Source organism: Dermacentor albipictus, chromosome 7 (assembly GCF_038994185.2).
Source record: "Dermacentor albipictus isolate Rhodes 1998 colony chromosome 7, USDA_Dalb.pri_finalv2, whole genome shotgun sequence".
NCBI classification, from domain to species: Eukaryota; Metazoa; Arthropoda; class Arachnida; order Ixodida; family Ixodidae; genus Dermacentor; species Dermacentor albipictus.
Genome location: NC_091827.1, coordinates 25,556,026 through 25,571,418, shown reverse-complemented (window position 1 = coordinate 25,571,418; position 15,393 = coordinate 25,556,026). Strand labels below are relative to the sequence as shown.

The 15,393-nt window shown below is 47.2% G+C and overlaps 2 long non-coding RNA genes across 2 annotated transcripts in view; one reads left to right on the top strand and one right to left on the bottom strand.

The window, feature by feature from the left end:
• Nucleotides 1–15,393, top strand: part of LOC139047357 (uncharacterized) — an 85,729-nt gene that overhangs the window by 20,385 nt on the left and 49,951 nt on the right. The window lies entirely within an intron of this gene.
• On the bottom strand, nt 4,519–14,801 carry LOC139047356 (uncharacterized). Its single transcript, XR_011507115.1, has 3 exons — nt 14,428–14,801; nt 13,553–13,666; nt 4,519–6,194 (listed from the first exon to the last, which is right to left on the bottom strand). It is a non-coding gene; the product is annotated as an uncharacterized lncRNA (long non-coding RNA).

Genomic DNA, 15,393 nt, shown 5'->3' with positions numbered 1-15,393 from the left:
CCTCCCGTGACCCTAAAGGAAGGCAAGGCTGTGGCAAGAACCATACCAAGCCGTATGCAAAATGCTATGTAGGAGTTGTGTACGAAATGCCCCTGGCGGGTGGCAAGTGCTACATAGGACAGACAGGACGGTGCCTGAATGATCGAGCCAGGGAACATAAACGAAAGTTAACGAAAGATGAATTGCCGCACTTGCCTGCGCACTGGAATGCCTGTCGCTGTGCACCTCTTTTTTAGGAGATAAAGATTCTGGGGAGAAGCCAGGACCAGACTGCACGCAAACTAATGGAGGCTTATGATATAAAAAAGAAAGGCCAAGACTCCTCAGGAAAGAAACAGTCGCATAAAGCTTGGAAGCCTCTCATGACTTTGCGCCACGCCCCGAGAGAGTGCACAAGCGGTACAAGAATTTTGGGGAGACTGTAGAACCGCGATTCTACCTTGTATTTGCCATTGAAGATGCCGTTCGTGAAAAGCGACAGAAGCTACTCCAGTTCTCGCGAAGAATGAAGAAAGACGGGGATCAAGTACGTCTTGTTTTCAACAAACTGTTTTAAAGCGAAAGCTTCACTGGCCGCGAACTTGCAATTTCGCCGTGGCGGTGCTCCGAGGAGGCACATGGCGTCACAACGCGCGCCTCGCTGCGGATATCTCTCTCGTACACTGCCTAGTAGCTACTGCGCATGCGCCACTAGCAGCACAGAGCCAGAGGTGTTCCGCCGCCGTTTGGTACGACGTCACACCGCATTCGAAGTCGTTGCGCTCGCCTGCGCTCACTTCGCCAGCTGCGTCGCATGCCTGATAACATGTCGGAGGATTGAAAAGGAGAGCTCGCGTCCGCCGCAACAACAGTTCAGGCGGCACTATGGACTGCGACAATTCTGATAACCAGGAGGAGGCCTGGAATCGACATCGGAACGAGATGAAGAGGAAACGAATCGCCCAGGAAACAGACGAACAGGGCGCGGAATGACTGGCTAAACGCCGCAACACAACTAGACAACCAGACGAACCTGGACTTGCAATCAAGATTAACCAAGGCTAACCATGCTATCCTTAGCTTTCGCTACGTATAACCTGGCATAGCTGAGTTAAAAGCCACTGCCAATTTTTCATACTGCGACTACGCCGTTATGCTTCATGAGTCGTTCTGTCGGTGTTGAAAATATAACTAATAAATTAAAAACCTTCCTCTTTCACCCGCTGCGACGAAATCAACACAAAGTTTTTGAAAGCTGCAATAATTGTGCATCCATGAATTATTTTACTGAAGCTATTTCAGCAATCATACGACAAGCAATCTCTCCCAGCTGGAATGTAAGATCGGAAACATCGGGATCCACATTTCAAATCACGTAACCAGCGACCACCATTAAATTACTGCAGCATTGCCCTCACAAGTATCCTTTAATGTCATCACTATTACAGACCCGTCATAACCAAAGAGTGCTAATCGCATTAAACTCGGCAGTCATATTCATCACATATATGGACGCGCTACAGTAAAAGGTAAACTCCAGGAATGGGCCTGCGTTGTGGAATTCCCGAAGCCGGAATAGAGTGCACCATTCTCAACCTTCCTCTACCGGACTTGTTCGTACAACGGTATCTAGAACCGGTTGAAAGTCAGCAAACCATACTGGACCGAGGTTACCACTACTGTATAGCCTAAGCGTTAAAGCCGTACTATACGTACAATTCAGACTCAGGTTTTGTTTGGGGTTATCGGCCCCCCTGACGGACTGGAATTGTAACGCGTGCCCTCATTGACCAGTGTGTCTTGACAGCTGAGCCAACTCGGGCCACTAATGCCCATCGGCAGTGAGCTAGAATACGAAAGAAACGTCCACCGCCTCCCACGATCGCAGCAAGAACATACTGATGCTCGGCCACGAGAATGGTGACTGTTATGTTGCGTAAAGGGTGTAATATACCAGGTGTTTCTTTTCATGCGGAACGCTTCACATTCTTTTAATGCGGGGTAAATGCCTCAGGGCATACAGGGGTATGGGATGGGGGTGAATAAGGATGATTAAATGAATGAAAAAAGACTTGCGGATCTAATGAAGTCCAAGAGGTATCGATAATGTGGTCCCTGCGTAATCGCCAGGATTATGCGGCAAAAGTCCCGCTGCTGCGAGGTGCCGGAGCCTCGTCGGTTCCAATGCAGTGCAAACCCACAGCAGGTGGTGGATGTCGGCTTCAGCATTTCGCGACTTGCAGACTGGACACCCAGGGCGACGATATAACTGGCGAAAATGCGGCCACTTCCGAGTCACGGCACGAGTGAGGGCCACCCCGACCCGAATCCTCCGAAGCGCGACCTCCTCTGCACGGGTAAGACTGCGGGGGAGGTTTACCGCACACGGATGTATGACAGAACGTAGGCGGCGCAGGAGGGGCTCCTTTCTTGTTAAAAGGAGAGTGGCATCATCTAGGTGAAAGAGCTTAGACGGTGACCATGGGGAGGTCACTATGCGGGTCGCAGAATCCGCACGGTTTTGGAAGTTTAGAAGGTCGCGTGAGATCCACTCGATAGATATTGGCTGCGGGATGCGTGCCGCCAGAAGATGGATCTGTTGAAATATTTTAGGGCTGCAAGTGACGCGTCACAGAAGCCGCGTCACCTGGAAGGCGTCAGTGCGGATGATGATGCGGGCCGTGGGGATCGTGGGAAAGGCGGCCACTGGGCACAACGCTTCTCGAACAGCAAGGAGCTAAGCACGAAAGGAGGGAGGGAGCTCTAGGATTTGAAACCAGGACGTCTTATTAACGGCAGGTACGCAAAGGCAATAAAGTGCAGTGGCCGTTTCACAGTCGTGAATGCTTGCATAAACGTAAAGCACCATGGAGACAAGCGCCAGGGGGACGTCTGGAGTTGGCTCGTTATCGCTCAGCTGTTCAAATCTTCAGGGATGAAGAACTGGTGATGGCTGTAATAGAAGGGAGTACGAGAAAGCGTAAGCCCTGAGAGCACACGTTGCCTGTGAAAGGCTGGCCTTAAGCCTGCGAGTATCACGTCACTGCTGCACCAGCCCATCTAGTGTGTTCAGTTGTGCATTCTCGGGGAGAGCCACGATCGGGGTGATGCGGGAAAGGCAGGTGATGGCCCTCATTGCGTTGCGATTGACAGCTTCAAGATGATCCCATTGTGACCTCGTCGAATGCTGGAATTCGGCTTGATAAACAACGCTTGGTTGCAATACCGCCTTCGCCAAATGTCGCGTAACATATGAGTGGGCGCCGCCCGATTTAGAAGCAATGCTCCTAATCAGAGGCACCGTCTGAATCGCCTGTTCTTTAGGGTATACGTAGCTTTCGCTACGTATATCCTGGCATAGCCGAGCTAAGCTATACTGCCAATTTTTTGAACAATGACGCTTAGAAGTGGAATACCAATGAAGGCCACGCTGTTCTTGTTTCCCGGCACAGGGATGAATGATATTTCTCCTTCACTTCCGTAAGCTGAGGTTCATCTAGCAGCTCGCCAATAAAAGTTCATTGTAGCGCTGATAAAAAATTCCCCTTTTTTATACACCAACGCTAGAAGTGTTTTAGCTAATGGTATTGAACCCCTGTCGCTCATCGATTCATTCCAGACTTCTTTGTGTTGCGTACCGAGACCCGGCTCAACGATACCATTCACGATAACTAAGTATCAATAGCTAAGTATCGAAGTAGATGCATTCCCTTACCACTTCCAGTGACTCGCTACCTATCGTAAGCTGCTGTTCTCTTCCGAGACTGTTATACATTAGTTTTCTGCAGATAAATTTTTAGACCCACCCTTCTGATTTGCCTGTCCACCCTTACAAAAATTTTTAATGTGTTTTTTTAGAAAGTCTTTTGAACTTTCTCTATAGAACTCTATTGTGTTTATTTTGATTGCCTATAGAATTTTCCTATAGAGTTTCAAAAGTTATTTGGCCACCGCATTCTTATAGGAACTCTAAAGACACATTTCTATAGAACATTTCTATCGAGTTGCTTTAGAGATGCTAAAGACAAATTTCTATAGAATATTTCTATCGAGTTCCTTTAGAGATGCTAAAGACAAATTTCTATAGAACATTTCTATCGAGTTGCTTTAGAGATGCTAAAGACAAATTTCTATAGAATATTTCTATCGAGTTGCTTTAGAGATGCTAAAGACAAATTTCTATAGAATATTTCTATCGAGTTTCTTTAGATGTGCTAAAGACAAATTTCTATAGAATATTTCTATCGAGTTTCTTTAGAGATGCTAAAGGCAAATTTCTATAGAATATTTCTATCGAGTTCCTTTAGATGTGCTAAAGACAAATTTCTATAGAATATTTCTATCGAGTTTCTTTAGAGATGCTAAAGGCAAATTTCTATAGAATATTTCTATCGAGTTGCTTTCGAGTCCCTACAAGCAAATGCCTATAAAAGCTAGGCCGATGTGTGTAAAGTACTTGCAATTTACCAAAGTTCTACTGTAGGCAATAAGGACTACAGTAAATGCAGTGGCAAAATAATTGGTGCTACAACCACAAAGTATTCAGTTTGAAATGTTTATTGCACTTCAGACTAGATACATGCTTCATATATGTGACATACACACTTCAGACTAGAACTTGCAACACACAAACTGTAGCTGCCAACATGCTTCTCAGGTCAAGCTGGTGGTGCAAACACACGAAACATGAGGTAAAAGAATCAGTGGCAGACTTGATTACAGTTGACACCTCGCAATAACAGGCTTGACTAGGACAAGAAACCATACCATTAAAACTGCAAAAGGAGTGCCTGTTCCAGCAGTGCACATTAAATGTTTGGATACTAAAGCCTGAAAATAGACTGATATGAATGTGCACTGCAATGTTGTGTCAGCCCGACGAAACGACACAGCATTTTAGTCTGAGCAAAAATAACACTGGCAGTCGCTGCAAAAATGTGGCAAATAATGGCTTTCACAGATAAGTACACCATATACCGAAACCACACAGCATTTTAGTCTATGTTTATGTGTAAAATTAGCACTGGTAGGCCCTGCAAAAATGTGGCAAACAGGGGTTATCATAGAGCAGTACAGCATATATCGTAAAAAGTTTAAAAGCTTGTATTTCGTTGTAAGGGAAACAATTTTGAGATCAGAGCCAATATTCTAATTAGGGTGAGAAATACAAACCAGACCGACACACGCAATGACTAAAAAAGAGATCTAGCTCAGGAGCTCCTATGTAATGCACATTAACAGTAAAATCGTTTTTCTCGGCAACTATGCAACCAAATTCGATGAGGTTTGATACATTTAAAAATGTTTAAATTATAGTTTTTACATTAACACCATCAATTTTTATTAAAATTTGCTGAAAATAGCAAAACTTGAAGGAAAAGGACTTAGTTTGCAACTGTAAATAAAAAAAAGAGCTAGCACAAGTTCGTTAATTCTGTAAATTTTCCTACTCAAATACATCCAAAATACAGAAATACTTTTGAGACAACCACAGCACTAATTTGAATTAAGTTTGCGGCATTTGAGAATTCTACCTGTTGTAGGAAGGACTATTTGGCAGGTTTAAGAAAAATAACACCACGAAGCTTACTAATGCCCGTCTCTGTGCCAGAAAGAGATATCATAGTTCTGCAGACTCCATCTGCTATGTCTAAAGTCAACAAACTGTATATATGAATTTACAGCTAGCATGAAATTGTTGCAACGTTTGAGAGTTTCGCGCATCTACTCATAAATTAGTGATTGTATATTAGAGCAGCATATGGTATCTCTAATTTGACAGATTAAATTATGGTATTAGGTCCAACAGAAATGTGATCTCATTTTTTGTTATATAAGATTTGTTAACCTTACTGCTCTGTTTCTTCAAAATTTAGTTTCCATGAATTCGTGCTACGTGAATTATGCTTTTTCAAATAACGTTTACTTTGATGCAACAATATTTCTTTATTTTACCTGACTCCTTGCTAAAAAAACTGCACAGTATTCATGAGATATGAATAAATAAATATTAAGTGAATAAGTAAACAAATAAATATTGCGGTTTGTCTTATCATTCCACCACCAGCATGAACTGTAGGGAGCTTTGGCTACTGCCCACATGGTTGCAAGTTCATTCTTACATGACCACCTGCTATTTCACTTCCCAGGAATGGAGCGAGGAAAGGCTAGTTTTTGGCCTCATTTGGTCCGTCTAGTAACGGCGACGGTGGAGCCTGGAAAATAAAATTGAAATTAATTTTCAAAAGGTGTAATGAACATTCAGTCATAATGTATTAGCAGGCACAAACATGCCACAAATATCTATATAGTTGTAGCATTATGCTAAGTTTCATTTCAGTATTTCAGAAAAAAATTATAACAGAAAGGTGGCAGAACGCCCCACCTCCCCACCACTCTGCCAAACAGTGGCAGTTCTTTTGAGAATCACTTTTGAGAATATTTTTTACTTTCCCAAGATTCGGTGACATCAGCACTGGGCCAATGTGCCTGGCAGTAGAATATCATTGCTGATGACAAAAAGCATCTCCGAACGACAACAGCCTAGTCACACGTTAATCTCATCTTGCAATGACAACACATTCCCATTTATAACATAAACAAGCAGGAACACCCATGAGCTAAGAGTCCTATACGGATGTCACACTATGCATAGAAAAATTTTTTTTTGAAAAGGGAATGACCTACTGGCTTCTATTGCTGAGCGGTAGACAAAATTAATATTCCATCCGCTATTAGCCATAGGTGGTATGTACTATGCTTAATATGCGAATAATAAATTTCTCACATGGAGCTTGGGCATCTAAGTATGCATTGTATGGGGAACAATAATGTTTTAAGTTGTTTTCGCAAACTATGATGGATAACTGCCAATTTGTGGTATTTGGAACACAGTCGCAGTGTCACTGTCAGATACAATGGACACAGTATATTCGTGCTTTTTGAGTTATTGAAACAATTAGTTTCTAATCTAGTACGGGTATGTACACTGATATGTATCCTAAACGCAATGATAAGACTGCCCAATTGCAATTGAAATGTTAATTCAGTTTTAATTAAAAAGGGTCCTTCTTGCAACCTGGCATGTGAAAAAGAGAAAACAAAAATTATACTAATCAAGTAACTTTGAAAACTGATTGCATAACTGCTCTATAGGTCAAGCAGAAAATTTAACAAGAAATAACGTGCCTAAAACTAGTTGCAACAAACAAATTTGTTACTACGAAGGTTGCGGACAATTCAGTAAACAGATTGTGACCCAGTCTTTTTATGTGGCATTCCTCAGCGATGTTGTTGGCCAATTGGTTGCCGCAGCTGAACAAAACAGATGAACAGCCTAAATCAGGTGCGCAGCCCCAGTCCCATCGGTGCATGGTCAAGTGGGACGAACATACTGATCCGGGGAGTGAATTATGGTGCTGTCTTAGGTACGTGTTGAGGCACCAGCCAATCTGTTGCATGTACATTTGACCAAATATACACATGATCACAAGAATAGACTACACTACCCCTGACAGACAAGACAAATTTAGTGGTATCTAAGCAAGCCTTTCTTGTCAGGGTGCCATATGCACAGCAGTGTGCAAGAGAATTGAGAAAGGCAAGCAGGCAAGGGAGGCTTGCTCGGTGAAAGATACCACCAAATTTGTCGTGTGTCACAGGCAGTGAGTGCACTGTATCCCTTTCACATGTGGTCAAGCGTACATACGGCAAACTGGCCGGTATCTTCTCATGTGTATAAGAGATCCAGTATGGTCATCCAACTTGGCCGTACATTTCCACAACGGGGCTTCATGTTGGATTACAATCTTTCATCTGTTTTCATCCACCGTAAAAACTGACAAGTGAAATCGATGAGGCATACCACATATATAGTAAGAGATGTGGGTGAGCCCCCATATTTAATGCAACAAACAAAAAAGGCATCCTGTGTAGGTCAACAAGGTATCCATATCAGTCTGTGCCTATGTACTACAGAAGTAAATGCAGCTTAGTAAACACTGACCTTCATATTAATTTTCAAGAAATTAAAGCTCACCAAATGTGTATTTTGCAGTGGCTGTTACTATGGGAACAGAGAAGTAACTGTAAAGATATCAATGATAAACAAAGATGTGCACACTACGTGCTTAGACCTGTGACATATTTAGTCCACTACCCTTCGAATTCCTACATGCACAGAAAACTGCACGAGATTCTAGCACAAACAGAAAAAAAATATGCAAATAGGGGTACAGCATAGGAAATAGTTTTCAAAGGAATAAAACCCCAATAAAAAGTCATAAATACACTATGTACAAAGCAAAAAATATATGTAACTTGCAGGTAAGCAACTTACGCAAAAGAAATACTAAACATCAGGAATGGTTGGGTATAGTTTTATACAGAACACAATCATGTGGGCATAATGGCTATGCACACTAATAGGTAGCAAGTTCAATAAGGTTGCATAAATATTTAGTCTCTTTAGTATGCTGCATTAAGTAATGTGTCGACTAACTTCACCATGAATGACACCAAGCCCTGTTTGATCCGCACCGATGGCACCGGCTGTTGGAATCTCAGCGCGGCCACCAGCTGTTGGAACCTCAGTGCTGACGCCCGTTATTGCAACTGGGCCGCAAGCCCCAAGGGTAGCGTTGGCCTGGCGGCCTGGGGCACACTGGAAGCATCCGAAGGTCCCAGCAAAGCATGAGGCGACTGCTAACAGAACAACTTGTTTATTCTAGCATCGCAAAGAGCGGGCGGTCAGGTCGACCGAAGTAGAGAGACGGGAGAGCACGTTACTCAACAGCAGAAATCGGAGCCTCTCTCCTGGCGTCCGGGGGCAGCTGCTCTTATACTCTCGGACTTGAGAGCAAGAGGGAAGGTCACGGGACTTCACCACGTGACAGCGGCGACGGACGGACTGAAAGACACGTTGGAACAAGGAGGTGACGCATCAGCCGGGCCGGCGCCGGACAGACCTCCTCGCTTCACACTGGGGGAGCTCCTCTCCCCGGCTGCCGCGCTTTGACAAGCGTGGGCACACACACACACACGCACACACAAAGACACGTGGCACTGATCATGCCGGGACGCGCTCGGCGGGGCGCGCTCGCGGCCGCTCCGAACGGGCCAAAATGTCCGCCGCTTGGAACGAAGCTCCGGCGTACGTTGCATCCGCGCTGGCTTTACCGCGCGTCGTAGGCGAAACGTAACAGACCGCCCCGCCGGGGGAGGGAGATCCCGATGGTCAGGGGACTGCATCCGCTGTCCGGAGGGATGTCGCTCGATGATGCTCATAACCGAAGTCGGTCGTCCCTCGGCGTTTCTTGAGCGCAGCGCACCGAGAAGGCCTCGTTCTCACGTTCAGGTTCGCACAGGACACTGCAAAGTGACTTCGGGAGAGTTCTCATTTTTCTCTCGTTCCCAGCAAGCGTTAGAACTACGCCGAAACTCAGCCGCTCAGTCAGCAAGCACGGCACAACCCTCACTAAGCCATGCCAGGCTCTTTCCCCTTTTATACTACTGCCTAGTTCCTTACAGTAGTCTAGCAGCACTCAGAACGCGTCCACAAATCGGAAAATTGCACTACAAAGCACATCATCACTTTGAAACACTACACAAAAGCAATATGTTAAAAATCCTGCCTCAGGAAGAAAAACATCAATAACAAACAATTTTGAGGCTGATTCCCACGTTAGGGGCTTCGACTTAAGCCATCGGCGTTACCGTTGAGACTCCCCTTTTTGTAACGCACCTCAAAGGAATGTTGTTGCAAAGCGAGGCTCCAGTGCAGGAGGCGGCCATTTGTGAAACAGATAGTCTGCAGCCTTTGGAGAGGGCAGTGATCCGTTTCGAAGCATGCGAAGCGGAGATCGCAGCGAGCGACCGTACACTAGCTCAGCTGGCGAAAACCCCGTAGCCGCATGCGGCGCGCTCCTCAATGCAAACATCACCCCAGGCAGAAACAGCTCCCAGTCAGTTTGTTGTTCAAACCACAAGGCTCTCAACACGCGCTTCATGACGGAGTGGAGCTTCTCAACGGGATTCGACTGGGGGTGGGGCACTGAGCTGTGTAGCAGCTTTACCCCGCACCTTTCGAGAAAGGCTGTCGTCAAAGCGCTAGTGAACACTATGCCCTGATCTGATTGGATTTCCGCAGGAAAGCCAGCTCGCGCAAATATGGACAGTAGTGCATTAACTATCTCAACTGAGCTGAGTTCTTTAAGCGGCACTGCTTCAGGGAACTTTGTCGCTGGGCAGATCACAGTCAAAATGTGTCTGTACCCCGTGGCTGTTACCGGCAGAGGTCCCACTGTATCAATAACGAGCCGTCTCAAAGGCTCCGTAATGATAGGTACCAACTTCAACGGCGCCCTCGATTTGTCCCCTGGTTTGCCCACCCGCTGACAGGTGTCGCATGTCTTCACAAAGTGGTCTGCGTCCCGAAAACACCCTGGCCAATAGTACTCTTGCAAGAGACGGTCCTTAGTTTTCTTAACTCCTAGGTGTCCGGACCACGAACCCCCATGCGACAAGCGCAACAGATCCTGACGATAGCACTGAGGCACGATCAGCTGATTGAACTCCACTCCCCTGCGGTCTACATACTTCCGGTACAGGACCCCACCTCTTTCCACAAAGCGAGCATTTTTCTTGGCGATACCTTCCTTGACAATGCAGCGTATGTTTTCTAGGCTGCCATCCTTCTTTTGCTCGGCTATCAAAGCCGACCGGCTGACTTTGAGCAACCTATTAAGTCCGTCTGACGTAGGCGCGATGAGCAAATCTGCAGATAGCTCTTCTAACTTTCCCGCATCGGGAATTTCCTCTCCAGTATCTGGTGCCTTTAACGCTACAGGCTCAATTTTATTCAGTTCGGGCGTGCTCTGAATATCACCTTGCTGCGCCTCTGACCCTTTCTCATCGTTCGACAACGTCGGCCCCGCAACTACCGCCTTTGCAGCGAGCTCCCGAACCTTCGATCTGGTTAAGGCCTGAACGCTAGCCTCACCAAACAAAAGCCCCTTCTCGCGCAGGAGGTGATCGGACCTGTTCGAAAATAGGTACGGGTACTGGGGGGGCAGCATAGATGACACCGCCGCCTCCGTCTCAAGTGCTCCGAAAGGTCCTTCAATAAGCACTTTTGCTACGGGCAGACACACGCTATGAGCTTCCACGGCTTGCTTGATCCATGCGCACTCGCCCGTGAACATATCGGGTTCTACGTAAGAAGGGTGAACTACATCCATCGTTGCTGCGGAATCGCGAAGCACTCGGCACTCCTTCCCGTTCACGAGGAGGTCTCGCATGTAAGGCTCGAGAAGCTTCATGTTCTCGTCAGTGCTGCATAATGACAAAAACACTACTTTTGCTTTTGTTTCCGGACACTGCGCCGAAAAGTGACCCGGCTTCTGGCACGTATAACACACGCGCGCTTGCCTCGTCTCAAACCGCTTTCTGCGTTCGGCTTCGGCTGCCGCCGTCTCCTTACGTTCGGTCGGACTGCTTTCACTCGCGTCCGCACTACGTGTGTCCCCCTTTGCTCTCATGGGCGTGAACTTCGGCCTCTCGAACTTAGAGCCAAATTCACCCTTTTGACCGTCCTTAGCTCCGCGAGCCCGACGCGTCACAAACTCTTCGGCTAGCTCAGCGGCTCTAGCCACCGTACTAACGTCTGGCCTATCCAAGACCCAGTACCGCACGTTCTCAGGTAACCGACTATAAAACTGTTCCAGCCCGAAACACTGCAGAACTTTCTCGTGGTCACCAAACGCTTTCTCTTCTTTGAGCCACTCCTGCATGTTTGACATAAGCCTGTAGGCAAACTCTGTATACGACTCACTTTTGCCTTTCTCATTTTCTCGAAACTTCCGACGGAACGCCTCCGCGGACAGCCTGTACTTTTTTAGCAGACTCGATTTCACTTTGTCGAAATCCTCTGCCTCCTCTCTCTCCAAGCGAGCGACTACGTCGGCCGCCTCGCCGGGTAACAAAGTGAGCAAGCGCTGTGGCCACGTTTCCCGAGAGAACCCCTGCTTCTCGCACGTTCGCTCAAAGTTAACCAGGAACAAACCAATGTCCTCTCCAAGCTTAAACGGCCGCATCAGGTCAGTCATTTTAAACAATACTCGTTCTCCTGCACCGTGTGCCTGACTTCCATTACGAGCGCGTTCCATCTCTACCTCGAGACGCTTCATTTCCAAAGCGTGGTCGCGCTGTTCTTTTTCTTTCTGCTCTTTTCGTTCGCGCTCATCTCTCTCTCTGTTCTTTACGTTCAAGCTCATCTCTCTCTCTCTGTTCTTTACGTTCAAGCTCATCTCTCTCTCTCTGTTCTTTACGTTCAAGCTCATCTTTTTGCTCTTTAAGTTCGCGCTCCTGCCTTTTTGCAGTCTCCCTCTCCTCAATGGTCTCAAGGCATTCCGACAGCTCGTCATCCTCAGCTCCTAACTCAAGAATAACCCTTAGCAGTTCTGGTTTTCTGAGTTTGTCTGAGACATCCAGACCCAACTCTCTTGCAAGCTCCAACAATTTCGGTTTGCGCAACGACTTCAAATCCATGGCTGCTCTGAATGCTGCTTTCTCTACTGCCTACTATTGTCTTGCCGCAAACTAACCCGGCAGCAACGACAACCACAATTACCAGCTCTGTTTCTGACACTAACAAAAGCCTGGCAAAACTCAGAAGAAGAAAGTCCCGCACTCACCAAACCTCGCAGCCAAGATTTCAGCGCAGTCGTTCCGCTGCAGGCAACCAGTCATCACACAGGGCTCGTTGCACTGCTCCCGGATGGTCGTTGTGCTGCTCAGCATACAGTCAACCGCATTTCTTCGCTGCTGGCCTCCGTTGTCGCGATCCCACCGCTGCCACCAGATGTTTGATCCGCACCGATGGCACCGGCTGTTGGAATCTCAGCGCGGCCACCAGCTGTTGGAACCTCAGTGCTGACGCCCGTTATTGCAACTGGGCCGCAAGCCCCAAGGGTAGCGTTGGCCTGGCGGCCTGGGGCACACTGGAAGCATCCGAAGGTCCCAGCAAAGCATGAGGCGACTGCTAACAGAACAACTTGTTTATTCTAGCATCGCAAAGAGCGGGCGGTCAGGTCGACCGAAGTAGAGAGACGGGAGAGCACGTTACTCAACAGCAGAAATCGGAGCCTCTCTCCTGGCGTCCGGGGGCAGCTGCTCTTATACTCTCGGACTTGAGAGCAAGAGGGAAGGTCACGGGACTTCACCACGTGACAGCGGCGACGGACGGACTGAAAGACACGTTGGAACAAGGAGGTGACGCATCAGCCGGGCCGGCGCCGGACAGACCTCCTCGCTTCACACTGGGGGAGCTCCTCTCCCCGGCTGCCGCGCTTTGACAAGCGTGGGCACACACACACACACGCACACACAAAGACACGTGGCACTGATCATGCCGGGACGCGCTCGGCGGGGCGCGCTCGCGGCCGCTCCGAACGGGCCAAAATGTCCGCCGCTTGGAACGAAGCTCCGGCGTACGTTGCATCCGCGCTGGCTTTACCGCGCGTCGTAGGCGAAACGTAACAGCCCCCTTTTTGGAACACGTACATTTCATACACACCTGTCATGACGATCCAGATCACACGCCATGCTGCTGCAGCCATATATCCACAGGGTCGGCATTTCTTGGGGCTCCTCGATCTTGTAGTTAATGTTGTGGGTCACGGCCTCGCCACTACAAAATCAATTCTATGTTAGCTTAAAGCAGTGGCACAATAAAGCTGTGATATCGTGAAAACATGCAATCAGCACCTAAAAGAGTCACGAAAACAATGTCTGCACTAATGTGGAAAGAGAGCAAATGCTCGAAATCATCGAATGTCATGACAATGCGGACCTCTACATCAAATAAAGTTTTGGACGCACCGCAGCAGCAGATTACAATCTAAACTTAATGGTTTTTTTTCCATTACTTAGTATAGGCAACGTTCCCCTGTCATGCTTAGTTAAGTCAGTTATGTCAACACATCTTGCCTTGGAAATAAAGCTGTACTAGTAGCAAGCTGTGATTGGCTTACATTTTTTTCTTAAAACTGTTCGTTAGCCAAAAACCTCGTAAGCAGAGATTGTGCACAACGTCGAAGCATTTATAAGTGAGGAAACGTCATTGAAGAAAGAATCGATGAAGAGGTAGACGGGTCGTTACTATGCAACTTTAGCAGACAGGCGGGAGCTCACACACAACTGCACAAGGCGAACACGATTTCCGAAACTTTTCTCAGGGGAAGCAAACGCTTATCAGGATTATCAATTCCGCACTGTGGCAATAGAGTTGCGTACACAATTCTTACAACCAGCGCGTAGCAAGTATCAGCACAGGGTTCACTGTTGTCGTGGGTGTTCCACTTACTACGTTCGCAAGGCACTCTATACACACACGGGAAGCACACACAACACGGATGAACGCACGTGTAGTTGGCGAGCACGATTGCTTACCGTTTCAACAGTACGACGAGGTCGAAAGGCACTCTCCAAGTTTCCAGTGATGCGTCTGCGATGTTACTTGCAGCAAACAAGCCACTGGGTAGTGGACGAGCTGAGGCGCGCTAATAATACGCATTACTTCTCTGCGCCGTCCACCAAACTTTCCACGAACACAAGCGGAGACAAAGGGAACGCACTCCATGGCATGAAAATCGTTGGTCCACATTTAGCTGGCGCGCCACGCATACGGCGTGCTTACAGCGAGACTCAAGCCATCTTCTGGCACTTTCGTGCTCGCGAACTACGTCTCATTTCATTACAGCAAACCTAATAACACACGGTCAAACAAACACATCGACGCAGCTCGCACGACAACCGTTGAAGACGGAGCAATAACAACAAGCCGTAGCTTCGTATTCTACCTGTCGCGTTGAATACGAAAATACCGGCGCCGCCAGCGCCGTCTGTATAATAGTGCGGCTGCTGTGGCCTCCGTGATTCCTACAATAATACCCACTACAGCAGGTTTTGTGCCGTTTTGAGCCGGCCTTTGAGCCGAACTACATACATATGTTGCTAGACAAGAAGAAACATTGACATGCTCATATTGTGTGCTATAGTTTAGGGCAGAAATAAATTACATGCAGTATTCTTGCTTTTCAATCGCTTATGCCACATGTAGTCAGCAAAAAGCATGGCCTTCAAGATCTCGACAATTTACCCTGTGTAAGCTATCGCTGCGGTGTGATTTTAACGATTTCAACCTCGGTCACTGGCCTTAAAACCCTAACTGACTTTATGCGCAGCCGTTACCTGCAGTGCCTGTGCCCTCACTTCGTTTCTCATTGAAGTAACTTCCTGCTGTCGTTTAAATGTAGCCCAGAAATTGTCGACACAACCTCGGAGGTACACGTGTGCAGTGTGTGATGTTTCCGTGCGCTTTTGTCCGTCGCACAGCAACGTATATACGATGATGTT